General features: G+C 34.8%; 1 long non-coding RNA gene across 2 annotated transcripts; it reads left to right on the top strand.

Moving 5' to 3' along the window:
* The first annotated feature begins 17,598 nt into the window (after positions 1 to 17,598).
* On the top strand, positions 17,599 to 19,201 carry LOC123539864 (uncharacterized). 2 transcript variants are annotated; one of them, XR_006684111.2, is made up of 3 exons: positions 17,599 to 17,637; positions 18,405 to 18,468; positions 18,801 to 19,201. It is a non-coding gene; the product is annotated as an uncharacterized LOC123539864 (long non-coding RNA). The 2 variants fall into 2 exon arrangements; XR_008369867.1 differs by lacking the exon at positions 17,599 to 17,637 and having other exon boundaries at positions 17,950 to 18,468.
* Positions 19,202 to 20,104: the final 903 nt, after the last annotated feature.

The raw sequence follows: 20,104 nt of genomic DNA on the forward strand, positions 1-20,104 counted from the left end.
TATGCACCGAATGTACAAATCAAAGCCTTGAAATGTCTGATGGTTGCGGGTTTTTGGTAGATTTATTTTCTGTTTAAATGCTAGTCTATGAATATATATGAACGAGAAACAAATACAAATTTAATATGCCTCATATCTAAGATGAACTCTGCCTGACCAAGCTTGTGATGTAACCATGGGCTGGAATACCTTATCATTGATAGATCTTATATAATCTAAATGGTCAGTGTGAGTGGATACAGGCTGAATAGGAACTGCTTGTTCATTGATAATTCATCCGCATTGTTCATGAATGGGACTATTTTGTGTAGCACATGAACATCCTTTGGATGTGATTCGGAATAAAATAAAGATGCTATGATTGTCAGAAATACACTTTAACTTTGGTTTAAACATAATTTATTCCCAAAAATATACAAAATTATATTGAAATACAAACATTACATGTACAGTAGATGAAAAGGATTAGAACGAAAGACAAGTCTTGTAGAGTTCTTCTCCTAAAATGGACAGGTAAATTATGTAGTCTAGTATATCAAAAAATCATGTTTCTGGAACAACAATATGAGCGCTAATGAGAGTAGAGAAGTTAGAAGTAGTTCATTAAATTTTCTAGAATTAGAGAACATAAAATATAACTTTCAGCTATGTAACAGTGTAAATTTGTGAAAATATTGACATTATCCTCGTCCGGTAAAGAAGTGTTTCCATAAAGAAGAAGGTTTTCGTCGATATCATAGTTCTGAAGGTTACTGAAAAGATTTTGGCGACAGTCTGTATATAAGGTACATTCTTATAGATAATGGGCGTTCGTCTCCATCTGGCCACATTGACAAAGAGGCGTGGGTGATATATTTCTAAGAAATAGATGATGACTGAGTGCACTGCATTTAGTCCGTAATCTTGTGTGAAGAACTTGGAGCTTCCTTATTCCGACATAATAGTATTTGGGTATGCGGCGAATATCTTTATTCAAGTAATCTTTGAAAGCAGATAATGTTGTTAAATTACGAATACTATCTGGTAAGAGGTTCCAGTCACGTATCACTGAAGGCAGAAAAGAATTAAAGTATAAAGTGGTCCTGGACGGTATACCACGTACATTGTTCGGATTTCTTAAATCATAGCGATGTTCAACTGGATGAGGTATTACAGTTGAGAGATATTCAGGTGTCTTATTTGTGTACACTTTAAAGAAAAGAATGAGTCTATGCTTGTATCTGCGCTCTGACAGACTTTCTCATGGAGATTCTTCATGGAGTTTTTCAAGGGAAACTAGTTTTGTTGCACCAGTCGCTATACGAGCACATTCGTGTTGGATTTTGTCAAGTCGATCTACTTCATAATTTGTACAATTACTCCAAACAACATCGGCGTATTCGAGAATAGGCCGGACGAAAGTGTAGATAGTTTCCAGAGATCTCCGATCGATTTTACGCATGACGTTGACTCTTTTCCATGCTTTGTCTAAAATAAAGTCAATATGTGAGTGCCAACTACAATCGCTGGAAAGAAAGACACCAAAATGTTTGTGTTCAGTTACTTCGGGTTTAACTTTAACTTTGCTAGCGGGATTAAACCGCAACCAAAAATCGATTGCTGGTGCAAAGCTTGATCAATCAATAGGGTAAGGGGTTGAAAAATAAATCACTATTAAAGGTAAGTACAAAATGTAATGAAACGCCGTTTATGTTCTAACTGTCTGGATACTAATGATAGAATATGAACAACTATTTTTGTAAAATATTTATAAAGAAAGTCATAAACTTGAATCTCCGTTGAATTAAATGTAATCAAAATCGATCTTCTTTGTACACCAACGTATTTAAATAGCTAAACACCAGTTATGGTGACATTGCATTTTTATTCACATTTTTATGAAAGGATTTATTGCCTACAGCTTTAGTTTGGACTTGTTAGAATGAGCATCCTTTTTATTTATTCTACACCAGTCAATTATAATATAATTTTCATTCTAAATGACTTATATAACTTACTTAAATCAGGAGAATCGAAGGACAAAAATAGTCGTTTCCTGTACGAAAATAGGACCTGTTTTACAGCTGTAAAACGTCTTTTAAAATTGCAGCTGTAAAAGACATATATGTGGAAAAATGATCAGAAATACAGTTGAAATTCACAGGTGTAAAAGTATGGAGGTCTCAATTTACAGCTGTAAATATTTTACATTTGAAATTTACAGCTGTAAAATGGTAATGTCTTAAAATTACAGCAGTAACATTTTTGGAGGGAAACATGAGTAATGTCAGCCATCTTTAATGCATTTGGCGGGATATAACTGAAATAAACACAGACATCACATCTTCTAAAAATTTGGAATTTAAAGCGTTATAGAGTAAGTGCAGGTGTTTAATTTTCTATTACAGTTGTAAAAGGGCATACAGTAAAATCATTTAATTTCGTGGGCATAAAATTTCGTGGTTTTGGTCAAAATGGCAATTTCGTGGGGATATGAATTCGTGGATTTCAACTTTTAACATAAAATGAATGGGAATTTTACTTGTTCGTTGGGATTGAATTTCGTGGATTGACTCAACCACGAAATCCACGAAAATTAATCCCCCACGAATATTAATGATTTCACAGTAAGTACATACATTTACTATTTACACTATACTGGAAGCCGATAAGTTTAAAAGAAATAATTAGAAGATTGTCATATCGTTTCATGACTGACAAAGGAAGTTTTATAAACAAGATCTGCGTATGTTCTACTTTGTATCCTACCATTGAAATTTGCAGTTGCTATACTGTAAACATACTACATATTGTTTTTTACTTACTAGCTAGATCATTTAGTCTGCCATTTTCATTGTAATTGCAACCTGATCTAGGGAATTGCAATTCAGTCTAAAACTTATAACACCTCTACTTTCGACTCCCTTAAAATAATGCGCTCTTTGTCAAAACCTATAATATTTCTACATCTGAAACTTTTAGGCATTTTTACAGCTGTAACTTTTTCATTTTTACAGCTGTAACAGGTGTAGGTCATTTGCATATTTCGAACTGTTTTATATTCGTTTTACAGCTGTAAATTGAAATCTACATTTGTAAAATCAATATTGTAATATAAAATCTACAGGTGTAAATTTGAAATAATCATGACTGTTATTTTGAACAAAAATACTGGTCTCTTACAGCTGTAAAATTTTGTACAGGTGTACAGTTACGGCTGCATTAACTTATCTATGTAATTATTATTACCAAAATATTTCAATTTTTTTCGCACATTAAGACAATTTCCTAGGAATAGTAAAGATGATGTGATTATAATTATACGGTCAGAAGAGCCTCCTCGAAATCAGTCACTTACACGAACCCGACGCACGTTGATCATTCTTCAACGACGTCGTGCCTTCTTTGAGATGCTTTCATTTAAGTTTACATTAATTTATATTTGTAAATGTATTTTCTTGGTCTTGATTAAAATAACTCAGTCCTAATAAATTGTTTGGTTAGCATAGTGAAAACAGTATGGACCTTATGCATAGCATAAAGGGCAGGGTGCCCAACGTGAGTAGTTGGTTTTAATTCTGACTTTACCGTTTTACGTTATATCACAGATGTTGTGTTTTCTCCTTCAACCCTTGCTGTCATCTAGCAATTCTTGGCCATTTACGAATCGTTTGTAGCACCTATAGACCTAGACACAAATGAGCGAACATTGCTTTGATGCCTGCTTCATTAGTTTATAATTTTCCATCGGTGTTTGCCAAAATCTCTTAGACTACATAACTTAAAGACTGTCTAGTTACCTGTGCCAGCCGATGACGACATCCCACGTCCGAATGACGCCATACTTTCGCGTGTTTTCTTGTAAACAAAAGGACTGTCTTTGCGAATATTAGCAGTCGAATTCAAATTATGACAAATGAATAAGGACTGCGCTGGTTATGCGTAGCTATGGTAATCAAAACGTTCTAGGAGCTTCGCCTGTCAGCAAAAATATTCCATAAGATGTATGACAAAATTACACTAAGATTGCGAATTCATATTGCACTATACACAATAAGCGGCTTTTAACAATAAAAGTCTACGTTATTTTTGAACAGCCCTCGTATAAAGAGCTTATAACTAGACTTAATAAATAATAATCATAATCTATTATACCAAAGCATTAATAAAAGGGATCTAGGGGTGCGCTTTAGCTTATACTTGTATTTGATATAAAAAGAATTCTAATATTCATTTAAAACGCGATATCTCAAACACGCTTATTTCAAAATTTCGTTTTCAAGTCCCGTTTCGAAAACAGGTGCATAATATATCTTTTTAAGTCGAATTCTGGTTATCTCGAAGTAAAATGTTCAAACCGTTGGAATTCGAGATACCGAGTTGCGACTGTATTTAATTTGACGTTTACGATGACAAGGTATGCCTGAAGGAGGTCAGAGGGCATATTCGGTTAATTTTGATAATTTAATTCTGTAGGGCAAATTGTAAAATGATTTTGAAATATCCATTAAGATCACCACAATATACTCATTATTATCCAGAGCCTGTCCACAGTCCTCTAACAGTCTTAGACGTATTGTTTGCCATTCGTAAACTTTTCTGAGATAAACTTTGTTCGAAGTAGACGGTGCACTGTTATGTCAGTTTCTTTAAAATGTTTTGATGTTTGATCTTTACACCAGGTAATGTACTAACTGGTCTGTTGTTGGTTTTGAGTGAGTAGGATCATTATTTTTCAATAAAGGTGTAATAAGGGCCTGTTTTAGTTATCTGAGAAAGGGCTAGCGGGAATCAAAAAATAAACTAAGTTTGTGATAGGTTCAATAACAGCTATTTGCCAAATTTGAACATTTCTACAGTGTTTTTTTCTTCTCCAAATCTGAAAGGAAGGAAATATCCTTAGGCTCTGTATCTTTTTAAGTATTTAATCATTTTTCGATAAAATTTGGAAACTTTGGTTTGCTGGTAGTCCTATACTCGAAATTAGAATTATCTATTTCAAATACCTTTCACTTTGATTATATTAAAGCTTGAGTGGTTATTTGATTGAAAAAAAAATAACAAAGTCTTTGCAAATAACTGCATTAAGCATCTGAAACTTCCAAATTATCTGAAAACATTTTTTTTTTTCATTTTTCATTTTCATTCAGTATTTTTTAAGCTTCTTGGACATCCACTTTAGACATAATTATACAGCTTTATTATGCTCCAAGAAGCTGCAGATTTGCTATCGTCTGCACTTCTCTCTTGAAAAGTATTAACAGGGTGTTTTTCAAGTTTATTTACAAGATTGTTGTCAAAAGGTAACGTTCTTTTTACAAACATCATCAGACGTGTTCTACTTAAAGATATCTATGTACATGGTCTCAAAAATATCCCGGATCATTTATTTTTTAAAGACCCCGATATGCATTATGTATAGGTTAATAAATGGGAGAGCGGTGCCTTTGAGTGATAATGGCCCTGGCAAGGTGATAATAGCCCGAGGGCTATTATCTTCTTCCAGGGCCATTATCACTCAAAGGCACCGCTCTCCCATGTATTTACCTGTTTATTACATGTTTACCTATAATATAGTAAGAAATGTTTTTTGTGTCATTTTTATGGGTACTTGCATCTTCTGGCACAATAAATTTCAGCTTTTCAGTTTCTATATTATTTGTATAAGAGTCTATTTACTGTATAAAATCAAATACCTGGATAGTTGTACTTTCTTGCTTATTGCATAATTTAGGGATAAAAATACGTTATTTCACGAAGAATACACGATGTTACGCTCAAGATGATAAAATAAAACGGAAATATTCGCTGTTTTACCTCCATGAAACGCCATGACGTCATTTCTGTTTACGGTAGTTAATTTCCCGCGCTAACGCCTGGGCCATTATCGATAATGGCCCCGGGGCTTATTATGATAATGTGATAATGCATGACACAATGCGATAATGGGATAATTTTCAGCACAAATGTGTTACTATTTATAGGTACTCATGTGATAAAGGATTATCATTACCATATCACGTAGCCTAGTGGTAGAGCGTCCGCTTCGAGTGCGGGAGGTCGTGGGTTCGATCCCTGGCCGCGTCATACCAAAGACGTAAATAATGGTACTAGCAGCTTCCTCGCTTGACGCTCAGCATTAAGGGGATAGTGCTAGGACTGGTCAGCCCGGTGTCAGTATAATGTGACTGGGTGGGGTATCATGCCACGTGTCTACGGCGTGATATTCCAGTGAGGCAGCACTATAAAGTTGGGCATTGTGCTCACTGCTACAAGTAGACACCGTCGTTTATATGACTGAAAAATTGTTGAAAAAGACGTTAAACTCGGACACACACACACACACACACACATGTAAGCATGCACGCATGCCTAGTCAAAATAGTACAAAATATAAATAGTCCTAAACTTTCGTCCTTTTCTCTTGCTCTTTCCCAAAGATACTCTATGGTGTTTCAGTATAAAACAGTCATATTTGTGGGCAAAGCATCAAACTTGGTAGATATTGAGGATATGGTATCTTACATTCATGAACGAAAGGAAGTTTTCAAAATGACGGTCATTCTTGAAAAATACGAAGAAAGGTGAAGATCAAATACGCTCAGTAATTTTTTTATTCATGCGTTTTATTCCTCATTGTATTTAAATATTGATAAACATACTTATTTGAATAGAAATAAAGAAAAATAAAAAATCAGAGATGTTTCTCACATTGTACCAACATACATGTCAGTCAACGATTGTAAAATATCACTAGCAAAGATACAGATGCTTTCATTAAAAGTACATTGTATACAGTGTATATACATTTTTCGCATACATGTAGATACTTCGTGAAGGTATTAATGGAATGTCAAAATATTTGAAATTACTATGGTCACAAAAGTAAAGCCTGTCCATCCCTCAACCACGCCATTTTTTTAAGCAAGGAAACTAGAACAAGTGTCCTTCTGAGAGAGAGAGAGAGAGAGCCATCAATTTATCATTCATAATACTTTTTATATCTACTTTGGAATCGGAAAATTTGTAATATGCAAGGACTGGATAGAAAAAAAACCCCTCATAGTACTCATGGTCTTGAAGAATAACAAAAATGAATGAATAAATCTGTAGATCATTATAAGATAATGAAACAATTTCAATTCAGATACAAATGTATTCACATTCGCTTTAGTTTTGTTCAGTGACATCGAGATGGTTTCAGTACCTGAATACTTCGCCAACGTGTTTAGTGTATATGTTGTAACTTTTGGGACCTACTATTTATCTCTAGGTTCACTGGACTTCATCAGCACAGGCTACGACTACTCCCTATCAACGCCATCATTTTGATAGTAGTTCCTTAGATAGACGATTTCCGACCATATCCGCTTTGTCTGTGGCGTTGATGTGGTTCTCAAGTCAGTCTGACAATGTCAGATGTTCAGTGGTGTCAAAAGCTGTGGATGGTTCCCGTAACATACATGTAGATTTGGTCATCAGATTGAATGATGCCATTCTGGAATTTCGTTAGATAAATCTGGACTTTCTTTAGAGCCTACTCAGTTGAGTGAAACTCTATATGCAGACCGCAATCTCTCATTGCCCTTTTTATCGAGATGCTATTTTTACTAGATATCAACTACCATTTCCAAAACATTTGAAATGAGTGGGAGGCGGGACACGTCTGTTGCTTTTTCGGGTGTATTGGGTTACAGACTAGGCTTGTTTCAAATAGGTATTCTCTGTCCATTCTAAAACATCTATGGCATATACCCTAAATCCATGAAATGTATCAATACAATTGAGTCGCGCCATGAGAAAACCAACATAGTGGGTTTGCGACCAGCATGGATCCAGACCAGCCTGCGCATCCGCGCAGTCTGGTCTGGATCTATGCTGTTCGCTAACGGTTTCTCTAATTCCAGTAGGCTTTAAAAGCGAACAGCATGGATCCTGACCAGACTGCGCGGATGGTCTGGATCCATGCTGGTCGCAAACCCACTATGTTGGTTTTCTCATGGCGCGGCTCACATCTTTTTATGAATGTTTAGAATTCATCCAGGCATTTCTTTAAAAGTCATATCAGTATCGGAGTTTACAAGATTTTTTCGGAGAATTTATTATAATGTGTCTCCTCTCTTCTTCTTCTGCAGTAGTCAAATTAAGTAAAGCAGTTTGTTATTACATGATGCTCTATACAATAGGAGCAAGTAACTTGTACTCGCTAGTTTATACCACCCCTGATAGCTTCTCAATGTTATGATGAAAAAGTCAATGCAAAACTTTGCAAGTCCCTTGGCGGTTAACTCAAAAGGAAATGTAAGATCATGTTGGTCTCCTGGTAGAATTTTGGTTCCTTGGAAAAACCTTATCACGGGTAATTTTAATTCCAGTCTGATTCGATTGTGGCTCTCATTTTATGCTGCTAACGCTTTTAAAAACTTTCGTTATAGATGTTTCATCTGTAAAACAGGGGCAAATTGGTCGAGTTACAATTAATTTTTTTGTGGACAGAATGCTTGTCAATCAATGAACATGACATATATAAATAAGCAATCATTAGCTTATCCTCGTCTCTGATTGGGACATGTCTTTGTGACGTGGAAATGTTCTGTCTGAAATAATTTATGTCGATAGAGCATAGTTTTTTGAGTGGTCATGTGACATGTTGACAGTGTCCTAGCATGCAAGACTATATGGTACCATTTGGGCTGTATCTGGGCAAACGTACCATATGTGTCTCATATGTGATCCATATTGTAAGTATTTGCCCACAATGTGCGACAAGACGGTGTTTCATAAATTTTGAAAATGTCCAGATTTTTTCATCAACTTTGTACGCTAATGCAAAATTGGAGAGGAGAAACGGCGGAAATCGATAGAGCGTTACCAGGGACACATGTATTGTCTTTTGGTGGTTGGGCAGCCTCTCGTCGTTTAATAGAGCACAAGTGTAAACTTTTCGATCTAATTGTCTATACTCAAACGTTGTTAAAGAGTGAAGTTCTGCCTCAGTTGAGCGCTGACAAAAGCTGTGCTACAAATAAATGTGAAGCAAGTTATATGTCAAAGGCACGTCAAGTAAAAATATTTTAAGTTTTAGTTATTTGTAGAATACATATGAGCCGCGCCATGAGAAAACCAACATAATGCGTTTACGACCAGCATATATCCAGACTAGCCTGGTCAGGATCCATACTGTTCGCTAACAGTTTCTCCTATTCCAATAGGCTTGGAAGCGAACAGTATGCTGATCGCAAACGCACTATGTTGGTTTTCTCATGGCGCAGCACGTATGCAATTACATTTTGTAAAAAAAAAACGAGCATTATTTGTCTTTCACATCTAATCCTTTTATGAATGGTTCGTAGGTTCAATATTTTCTGACGATGGCTGATTCTTGAAGAGTAAGACTCATTAAATATGTTATAAGCTTCCAACACATTGATACAGTTGCATCATTTTATAAATGATAAATCTACAGTTTAAAATGTTTTGTAAATTCAGTGCCTTTCAGAAGTATTTCAAACAACGCTTCAATACGCTTCTTGGTAAAGTTGGCACAAATCACGTTTTGATATAATCGGTTATGTGGTATCTAAATGCAAGGAAATCGTGTCATTTATGGTGCATTTAGCAAAACAAAAATCCCACAACCTGGGACAGGACACCCCTCCCATACCAACCCCGTCAATATCTCAAGTCGCCCCATGCACATCGGACCCATAGGCCTATGGAACCAATATACAACCTCTGGGCGATGTGATATATAATTGTATTGATTTTAATGTTATTAGTATTGTCGCTGGCATAAAAAAAAAACGTTTTTGTAAGTTTTGTTTGAATTTTAATACATCTCTTTGGTCAACCCCCTTTCCCCCCCCCCCCCCCCCCCCCCCACCAAAAAAAAAACAAAAAAAAAAACAGATGTTATCATGACTGTTCAGACAATATGTATCTATCATTTTATTATTTCTTTAGTATTAGTTGAAAGATATTGTAATGATGTGACAATCATATCTTAACTTGTTACACCATACACTTATATTAACAGAAGTAAGGACATTTCTAGAAAAAAAAATCTCATATTCATTATTTCTGCAAGGAACTTTCACAGCGAGTTTTAACCATTATAATCTATAGCTAAATGCCTTGCTTTTTGTACATTATAAAATATAGGAAACAGCTTTGATAAAAGTATTGAAATATTGTTTTTCATTCATGTTCAGGACCATAGTGAGGGGCAAGTCTATATTGGGCCCATGTTGGCTATATCTACACAAAATACCATATACGTCCAAAGCCTAAAAAGGCATTTCTTTATACTTTCATGGCATTTGAATACCTTTTTTCTTGTTTTATAGAAATCTTTCTCTCACATGGGTACCATATTTATAATCTTGTAGTTTTGTCATTTGTTTTCTTATAAACATGCAAATATATCATGATATTTTGTCGAAAGGCATAATTTTATTAACATATGCTTAGACTGACTTACTTTTTCTACTTTACAGAATGCCTCCACAAAGAAGCTGTGATAAATTTCTTGAAGGTGTGATAGATTGAGAGCATAAAACAGAGTCCATCGTGATTCCGAAACAACTACTGTAAAATCATTCAAAAATATGACCCAGACAATCTCAGAATTGTCCTAAACAGTCCTTATTGTAACTATTTGTGACTTAAATGAGAATTGCAGTTTGAATCATGCAAATAAAGGTAAAGGTAAATTTTATTACCGTCGCTTTGTGAAACAACGAACATAATTAAGAGCGACCTTATTTTAAAAACAGTTAAAACCAATTATACCTTTGCTTAGCAAATAGCTGGTACCCATTTATTGCCGGATCGACTGAGGCAATTATGAAACAGTGCCTTGCCCTAAGACACAAATTTAAGTAGCCAGAATTCGAACCAAGGGGCCTTTACCTCCGTAGGAAAGCGTCTTAGCCCTCTCGACCAATGCGTCCACTAGCAAATATTGCCTCATTTGTAACGACTGTAATGCTATAGACAGTTCTTTGACAGTGTTTTGGTTAAGTTGATTAACATGATGAAATGGTTACCTGGACCCCTTGCCACTCCTTTTCTTTTTTCAAAGTAGTTAGCGTATAGTTCTTTATGGGAAGGCAGTGGCTAGGTAGCCGGTTCCGGCTGCCTAGACTAAAGGTCTAGGTATATAGCCGGCTCTATATATACATATCGTATATGAACATGTAAGTCAAGGTAGCCGGCTCTGTATTTATAAAAGATCATAATATTAGTTAAATAAATTACACTTCTTGAGATTTATTTACTATTTGTGATTTACCTGTTTATTTCGCCGTATTTACGCTCTCATATTATTTTTTTTATTTGTTTGTTTGTTTTTGTGTGGAGGGGGGGGGGGGGGGGGGTAAAGTTTTTGATAAAGTCAAATATTTCTTTTATTATCAAGGCTTTTGACCGCAAATTTATAGTAGTTATTTCTATCATAGTCTACGCCAGTAGAAACAATCCGCGTAACTCTGATTTCAATTTTGACAGGGTTGTGCCGCATATTAATTTAGAATTTCCCTTTTGTTTAAGTTTCTGATAAAGTCTAATATATATTTGATTGAGTTAAGCCCCCTTTACTGGCAAAGCTCTATTCATAGTCTAGCATTGTCTTATGGACAGCTCTGGTTAGACATACTAATCCAAAATTTATGGGGCTATTGCTATGTCACATTTTGACATAAATATAAATTTGAGGTCATTGACATGTCTTTTAAACTTGGGGTTCTGAAATAAGACATATAGCATAATCACACCCTATAACGTGATAGCGCGACACCACCAGATAACATGACACCAGATCGGATAACGCGACACTCTGCGGAGTTTGTTGTCGATTAGAAGTAAGTGTTTTCAATTTTTTCTTTACACAATGTGAATCAATGAAAAGCAGACTCTTACCAGGTTTCGAGGATAGAAAGAGGCATCTAAAGGAATGTTTTCTGAATTAAAAAGACCACCAAATAATCATACAGATGGCTAATCCATGGCCAGATTTTCATTGGTTTGGATATTGAACCCAGGATTCTTTCTCATTTCTGAAGCAGCAAGCTTGGCATTACCCTCAATAGAAAGCCAAACATTCTCTTTCTTTGTCTGCCAAATATCCCGGCGAAATCTCCATTACTTTCGAAAATCGAGGTGTTAAAGTCGGATGGGTAGATCAAAAATGTTCTGTCTGACACCACATAATTCCCAGGGAAGGTTCTTACTGACACCAACTTTTGAAGATTAGATGTTCTGTCTGACACCAGCATTTGATCATACTTTTTTTGCCTTTATTTCGCTCGGTTTGCAGTATTTTATCAAATTTACGCATGTTTTCGGGTATAACGGGTAGTTAAATTCATTTTTCTAATAAGGGTCTAGGTTATAGTGTAGAAATTCACCGTAATTCGGTCGAAAATGTGCCTTCGTGGTGTTGTTGAAAGTAGTATACATAAAAAAATACTTACTTTTTTATTTTTGGCACTTTTGCGTGTAAGATGGGGGCTTATTTCATTCGCAGAATGTATTTTCAGTAAAATAAGACGCGTTTCAGGTTAAATATCGCGTGTATATGGCAAATGATGAGAGAAAACGAAAGATGGGTCGTTTACTGCGCGACGCCGTCAACAACGCGATTCGAGAAAGGGTCAGTGGCTTCAATCTGGCGGCGTTCCACCACAAATCTGTCTACACCACCTTTTCTTTTCATAGTTTGACGGCTGATTATTTGTAGTTTACTATATATATATGGATTTCTATGGGTTGATGTTCTAGAAAGTATAGTACATGGATCTAAACTATGGCGAATTTACACTAGAACCCTGGTATAAAACCTTTACAGTTCAAGACGACATTCAGCACGATTTTAGGTGTCATGACAATAAATGTGTAGAGAAAGTAAAATCCCGAATGATTTAACGGTTGTGCACCTCGGAGTGGGGTAGGAGGAGTCATATTTTGATAGGATTGTCAGAGTCAATATTCAACAAGCTCTGAAAGACCTATTCATATATTGTTGACCTATTCATATTCTGTCAATGTTTTAGTATCTACAATGTAGATATATATCATATATGAGCACCATGAGAAAACCAACATAGTGGCTTTGCGACCAGCATGGATCCAGACCAGCCTGCGCATCCGCGCAGTCTTGTCAGGATCCATGCTGTTCGCTAACAGTTTCTCTAATTGCAATAGGCTTTGAAAGCGAACAACATGGACCCTGACAAGACTGCGCGGATGCGCATGCTGGTCTGGATCCATGCTGGTCGCAAAGCCACTTATAATGTTTGTTTTCTCATGGCGTGGCTCATATAGAAGTAGAACATACATTTTGAAGGGGTCTCAGGCGTCATTTTGATTCATTGTGCTGTTGGTGGAATCGAGACATTTGAATTGAAAAGACTGGCTGGTAGATAAGTTGCTATTTATAGTAATGGAGACCCATTATTAAAAAAATCTTATAGTCCAAAGGTCGTGTACAGAAAATTTAAAGACATTCTCTCCTCCAGAACTTACTCTTTGGTACGCTTTCAAAAAATCGAAAATGAATGTACTATCGTATTGCATACATGCCCTTGATACATTAAAACAACTTGCTTGAATTGAAGCTGGCAATATTCATATAGACACCTTAGTTAAAATGTTAAGTTATTGCCAATTTTCAATATTACAAATCATCTGCAGGCCCGTCGGAAGTATTGTAAAGTTGCGGGTACTAATTATATAGCGGTCGATAGTTATAGCGGCTAATTCAACCGTTTTCGTATAATTTCTGTATATATCTATATATTCCACACATTAATAGCAATTAATATTTCAGGTAAATGGAAGAATAATGGACAACAGACGGAAGTACAGGTGTTATTACTGTGATGAAATCTTTGATGTATTCAAAGTTACAATAGATCATTTAGTGCAAAAATCACCAATCATACTGTTTCAGATATCAAGAAATTGAACTGAATCCTGAAAATGGTCGAAATTAAAAGGTTTTATACCAGTATAAATTGAAACCACTGACCTTTTCTCGAATCGCGTTGTTGACGGCGTCGCGCAGTAAACGACCCATCTTTCGTTTTGCCATATACACGCGATATTTAACCTGAAACGCGTCTTATTTTACTGAAAATACATTCTGCGAATGAAATAAGCCCCCATTTTACATGCAAAAGTGCCAAAAATAAAAAAGTAAGTATTTTTTTATGTATACAACTTTCAACAACACCACGAAGGCACATTTTCGACCGAATTACGGTGAATTTCTACCCTATAACCTAAACCCTTATCAGAAAAATGAATTTAACGACCCGTTATACCCGAAAACATGCGTAAATTCGATAAAATACTGCAAACCGAGCGAAATAAAGGCAAAAAAAAGTATGATCAAATGCTGGTGTCAGACAGAACATCTAATCTTCAAAAGTTGGAGTCAGTAAGAACCTTCCCTGGGAATTTTTGATCTACCCATCCGACTTTAACACCTCGATTTTCGAAAGTAATGGAGATTTCGCCGGGATATTTGGCAGACAAAGAGAGAGAATGTTTGGCTTTCTATTGAGAGTAATGCCAAGCTTGTTGTTTCAGAAATGAGAAAAATTCCTCGGTTCAATATCCAAAACAATGAAAATCTGGCCGTGGATTAGCCATCTGTATGATTATTTGGTGGTCTTATTAATTCAGAAAACATTCCTTTAGTTGCCTCTTTCTATCCTCGAAACCTGGTAAGAGTCTGCTTTTCATTGATTCACGTTGTGTAAAGAAAAAATTGAAAATACTTACTTCTAATCGACAACAAACTCCGCAGAGTGTCGCGTTATCCGATCTGGTGTCATGTTATCTGGTGGTGTCGCGCTATCACGTTATAGGGTGTGATAATGTCTCTTGTCTTATACTGCTTTTATGTGTATCTTAATTCTAGGTATTTTATTAATAATGTGTTAATAGCTTTTAAATTGATTGATAGGTTTTATGTATGTATTGTCTCTTGTAGCTCTGTATAGAGCGGCTAGCTGTATACTGTTTAATGTTAAATTGTTTGTGTTGTATGTATATGATGTATACAGATGAGACATTAATAAAAGAATAAACTAAACTATCATATCGGCCGACATTTTGTTATCTTATCAACAAATGATCAGGGTGTCGTTATCGTCATCGACATGTTTAAATGGCGTGTTTATAAATTCTTAAATAAAGTTTTTAATGAATTTTGTTGTTTGTTATATAATAAACAAAGGTATAGAAGGTATTGATATTGGTACTATGAAACTCTGTCTTTTATTATATGCTGATGATATTATATTATTTTCTCAGTCTGCAGATGGTCTTCAGAACTCTTTAAATGTTTTGATCGATTATTGCTCTAAATGGAAGCTCACTGTTAATACGAAGAAAACAAAAAATTTGATTTTTAGAAAAGGTGGTCGGCTGCCAGATAATTTAGCATTTACTTATAACAATGAACAAATAGAAATTGTTAGCAAATTTAAATACCTAGGTGTTCTTTTTACGACAGGTGGTGCTTTTAACGAGATGGACAAAATGTTAGCAGGCCAAGCCCTGAAAGCCACCTTTCAACTTAATAAATATTTGTAAAAGTTCACAGCTATCTCGCCAAAACACATATTGAATCTTTATGATAAATTAGTTACACCGGTAATGAATTATGCCCCAGAGATATGGGGATTTAACAAGAGTACACATATTGAAAGAGCCCATCATTGTTTCTGTAAAAAGTTGTTAGGGGTTAAAGTTTGTTGTCATAATGCTTTTGTATATGGTGAAACTGGAAGAGTGACATATATCACGCATATATATTTACATATTATAAAATACTGGTTAAAATTGTGTCAGTGTGAAGAGGTAAAATATGCACGACAGATGTATGTTCTATTACAAAATGATATTGAATAACATCCTAATCATATAAATTGGGTGCATAGTGTTAAAAAATTATTTTCATGGTTAGGTTTTTATTCTTACAAACCTTGAAGATACGTCTTTATAATATATTTAAGTAAAAAATTGGAACGACAGCTTACAGGGATCCTCTCTGGCCCTATTTTACAGAACAATAGCTACTTTTACTTTTCGAGAATATTTAAATGATGTCATTGTTGAAAAACATAGAATAAGTATGTCTCGACTAAAAATGTCATCACATAGGCTAGAAATAGAAAGTGGCAGATGGAAAAAAACCTGTAAACGTCCCTTTGGATCAAAGACAATGTTTATTTTGTAATGTATTGGAGGATGAATACCATTGTATTATTGAGTGCTCTCTATATACGGATTTATGGCATCAGTACATTAGAAGATACTATTGGTTTCATCCTAATTATATTAAATTTATGGAACTAATTAAAACTGAAAATGTTACTGATTTAAGAAAACTTTCAGCGTATGTATACAAGGCGTTTGAAAAACGAAACTTGATTTTGAATTCAATGTAGCAGTCATTAATAAATGTTATTAAAAGTCTCTATTATGTTGTAACACTTGATATTTGTCATAATGTTAAATAATGCTGTTACAGTCTCTCCCTCTCTCAAAGATATAATTAACATGCATTTGGTATGAAGTGTTCATCTATTGATATATTTATTGTCATCTTGCTTACACATCTTGTATATTTGCACTGTTATTTCTTCTGTGATTATGTTATATTGATGCATGTACATGGGCCAGAATTGGCTTAATACATAATAAAGTTATATATATATATTGATTTTTTTTTTTGATAGATGATGTAAATTGTCGGCCATCCTTTAGATGTATGTGTTTCGATATGTACTTATCTTTCACATTTAGTATACGCTTCCTTAGAATAAAGAGCTCATATGTTCAAACAAACAAGTAGAACCAATCAAGATTATTGACTTATAGACAAATTGGCGGAGAAATTATGTAGTAATTAATTAATTAAAGACGCACATAGAGGTGCGAAAGTGATGATCACTTAAAATTATCACTTAAAAGGGCGCACGAAAGGATCAAACGCCGGTATGTTTAGTAGAGCCGCATTATTTAATGTACTTTGATACTCTTTGTTTTGCCCTTTTGTTTTTTAATTGTTTGTTTTGTTTTGTTTTAAGAATGAATTACGGTATCTCAAATATGTATCGAGTACTTTTTAACATAACAAAATGTCGGCCGATATGATATGAGTGCGTAAATACGGCGAAATAAACAGGTAAATTGTAATGCCGAAAATTAAGATGGATCATATAGGTACTGACAGTCAGACAGACAGACAGATATCTTTATTTTCTCCCAAGGTAAACATATTACAACATGGTGATGAACTGCATCCAAGATAGAAGCTACAATAACACTTCCGGCAGCACCTTATTTACTGATGAATATGGCACTACTTATTATATCCAAATTATAAAACACAGTTCCAGATTATCTTCAATCTTTATTTTTCACAGTTTTTTTTTTTTTCAACCTTAAGCTAGAATTTTTCAGCCCTGCCTCCCAGTAATGCAGTATACTGATTGGTCAGTTACCAATAACCAATGGACAGTGAGAGAGCCCCTTGAAACATCCCTTTTCCAGCGGGCAGTATAATTCTGCCTTATACTTTTATGAATTAGTGAATTAAAGCTGGAAAAAGAGGACTTAATCTTTCTTATTATCTTTTTGTAGGTAAGCGGTATTTTTCATGTTTGTTTCTGTATATAACAATTTTAGTTTAGAATTTTGTTAAAAAAATAATCTGTTTTTAAATATTATAAAAAAAATGACTATAATTTAATAACTTACAGTTCTAATCATTTTGGTAGTCTTGTTAGAAATTGTTCTTAAAATTTTTGGTAGTTTAGAGTTTGAAACTATTTGATAATGTCAAAACGTCGGTCAATAGTTATTGAAAACTTCAGCCGGTTTTGCTGAGGATTCTTAGATATCTGAAATAAGTTAATCTGTGGGAAATTTTGCAAATCTTTCATTATCTGAAATAAACAATTTATAATTTTATTTGATCTATTCACATTTGTTATGAGTAATTTTTTTCGGCGTTAGCTGTATAACATGGATTTTGACCTAGATTCTGTAGTAATCGGAACACGGAACAGGTGCGCGCTGAGAAGATAAACCATTTATTAAGTCTTAAATGACATTGAATTTCAGAAGGCACATATTAAATGGAAGATATTTAGTAGTTTTGTTACCCAAAACTAAAATGATTTATTCAAATTTTAAAGTTTTTAGTAATTTATCACCGCAAGAGAAATCGAAAGTAAACTTCTTCCCCCGTTGCGTACCTCGCTTACAGATGAATGAGTGGTGGCTGGTTGTAACTGTAGTCAGTGTACCCGGTTTCGGATTGTACGCGGTTTCGCATACACGGCATAATTCATGTTCTTCGTGAAAATAAAGCAGAAAATTTTAACAATTCTTTGTTATTATCTCAGGAAACTGCGTTATTCCCTACATAATTTGACACCAGGGGTCTTTCCCCACTGGAGCCTCGCTCTGGTAAGTGCAGACGAAAAAAATAACAACACCAATAATGGCCAGTAGGTCAGCTGAAAAATCTTAAATTTCATGAAAATAATGACTATGCAAACAACAACAATGTGCAAATTAAATTTAAAAATCACTATTCCATCATATATTATGTAAGTATTTACCTATTACTTTACCCAAATAAAAAAAATTCAACATTATTTTATTGAAGGTCTCCCAATCTGCAAATGTTTGATTTTTTGCTTTTAGTTTGTTTGTTTTTTAAACTGAGAACATAATCAAGTAATAAGAGTTATGGGGTCACTAGTGATTCAAAAGCTAGGGTTTTATTTTCATTTCAGGTATTCAACTGCTTTAGCCTTTTCCAGTCCCACTAATTGTATGCTGGTCGGCATATTGTGCTAGTGGGTTACTTATGGGGGATTCTGACCCAACACGAAATTATTTCAGAATCAGCCCAGGACGTCAAATCATTTTGACCTTCTTTCACTGAAAGGATACCTATTGATCATTTAAATTTGCTGCTTAGTTGAAATATTTGCAAATGAATAATATGTTCGTATATGCATATCCAAATCTTTTCTGTCTGTACATCCTGTTTAATTCTGATTTTTTCGTGCTCCAAACATTATTACCTCTACGCCGTTTGTCTTTTTTTAAAGACATTTCTTGTTTATTGTATTATGTATCATCATTCTGCCTTATAATTTTATGAATTAGTGAATTAAAGCTGGAAAAAGAGGATTTAGTCTTTCTTATTATCTTTTTGTAGATATTCCCCATTAAAACAATCTGCTCCAAGTCAGGAGCAGAATAAAATCACAAATAGTAAATAATAAATCACAAGAAATGTAATTTATTTAACTAATAATAATAATATAATGATCCTTTATAATACAGTTTATTAAAGAGCCGGCTACCTTGACTTACATGTTCATATACGATATGTACATATAGAGCCGGTGTAACATTAAATACTGACCCCGTTGAAAATAGACCACATGCGTCCCTTTTCAACGTTGAGAATTGACCCCGTCAGCATTTCAACATTACATTTTGATCAAAATGTCCTTTTTAAACATTGAGAATTCACCCCGCCAACACTTCAACATTAAATTTTGATCAAAAGGTCCTTTTTTTAACGTTGAGAATTCACCCCGCCAACATTTCAACATTAAATTTTGATCAATATGGGGTCAGTTTTCAACGGGGTCAATATTTAATGTTACACCGGGTACCTAGAGCTTGTGGAAACCCTTAAAGATCGAGCGCCGACGAGACCAGCGCCTGGCATTCCTACATAAGATCGTCTACGACCTGGTGTCCGTCCCCGCTAATGATCTCCTGGAATACAACCCATGTCAACAACGAAGATCCAACTCTAAATCAATCAAACAAGTGACAAGTAATACAGACATATACAAAAACTCATTTATGCCTCCAACCATCCGCGATTGGAGCTCATTACCGGACTCAGTTGTAACTTGTACCAAAAACGATACATTCAAACGTGCTCTCTTAGATCGCGCGAATAACATCTAACATCAAGCGCGCACACACCCTGGATAATTTTTGCTCATTAGTGAGATAATTAATTTCGAGTATCAATACAGATACAGATTTAGAACCGGCTACGTAGACCTTT

This window comes from Mercenaria mercenaria, chromosome 1 (assembly GCF_021730395.1).
Source record: "Mercenaria mercenaria strain notata chromosome 1, MADL_Memer_1, whole genome shotgun sequence".
NCBI lineage: Eukaryota > Metazoa > Mollusca > Bivalvia > Venerida > Veneridae > Mercenaria > Mercenaria mercenaria.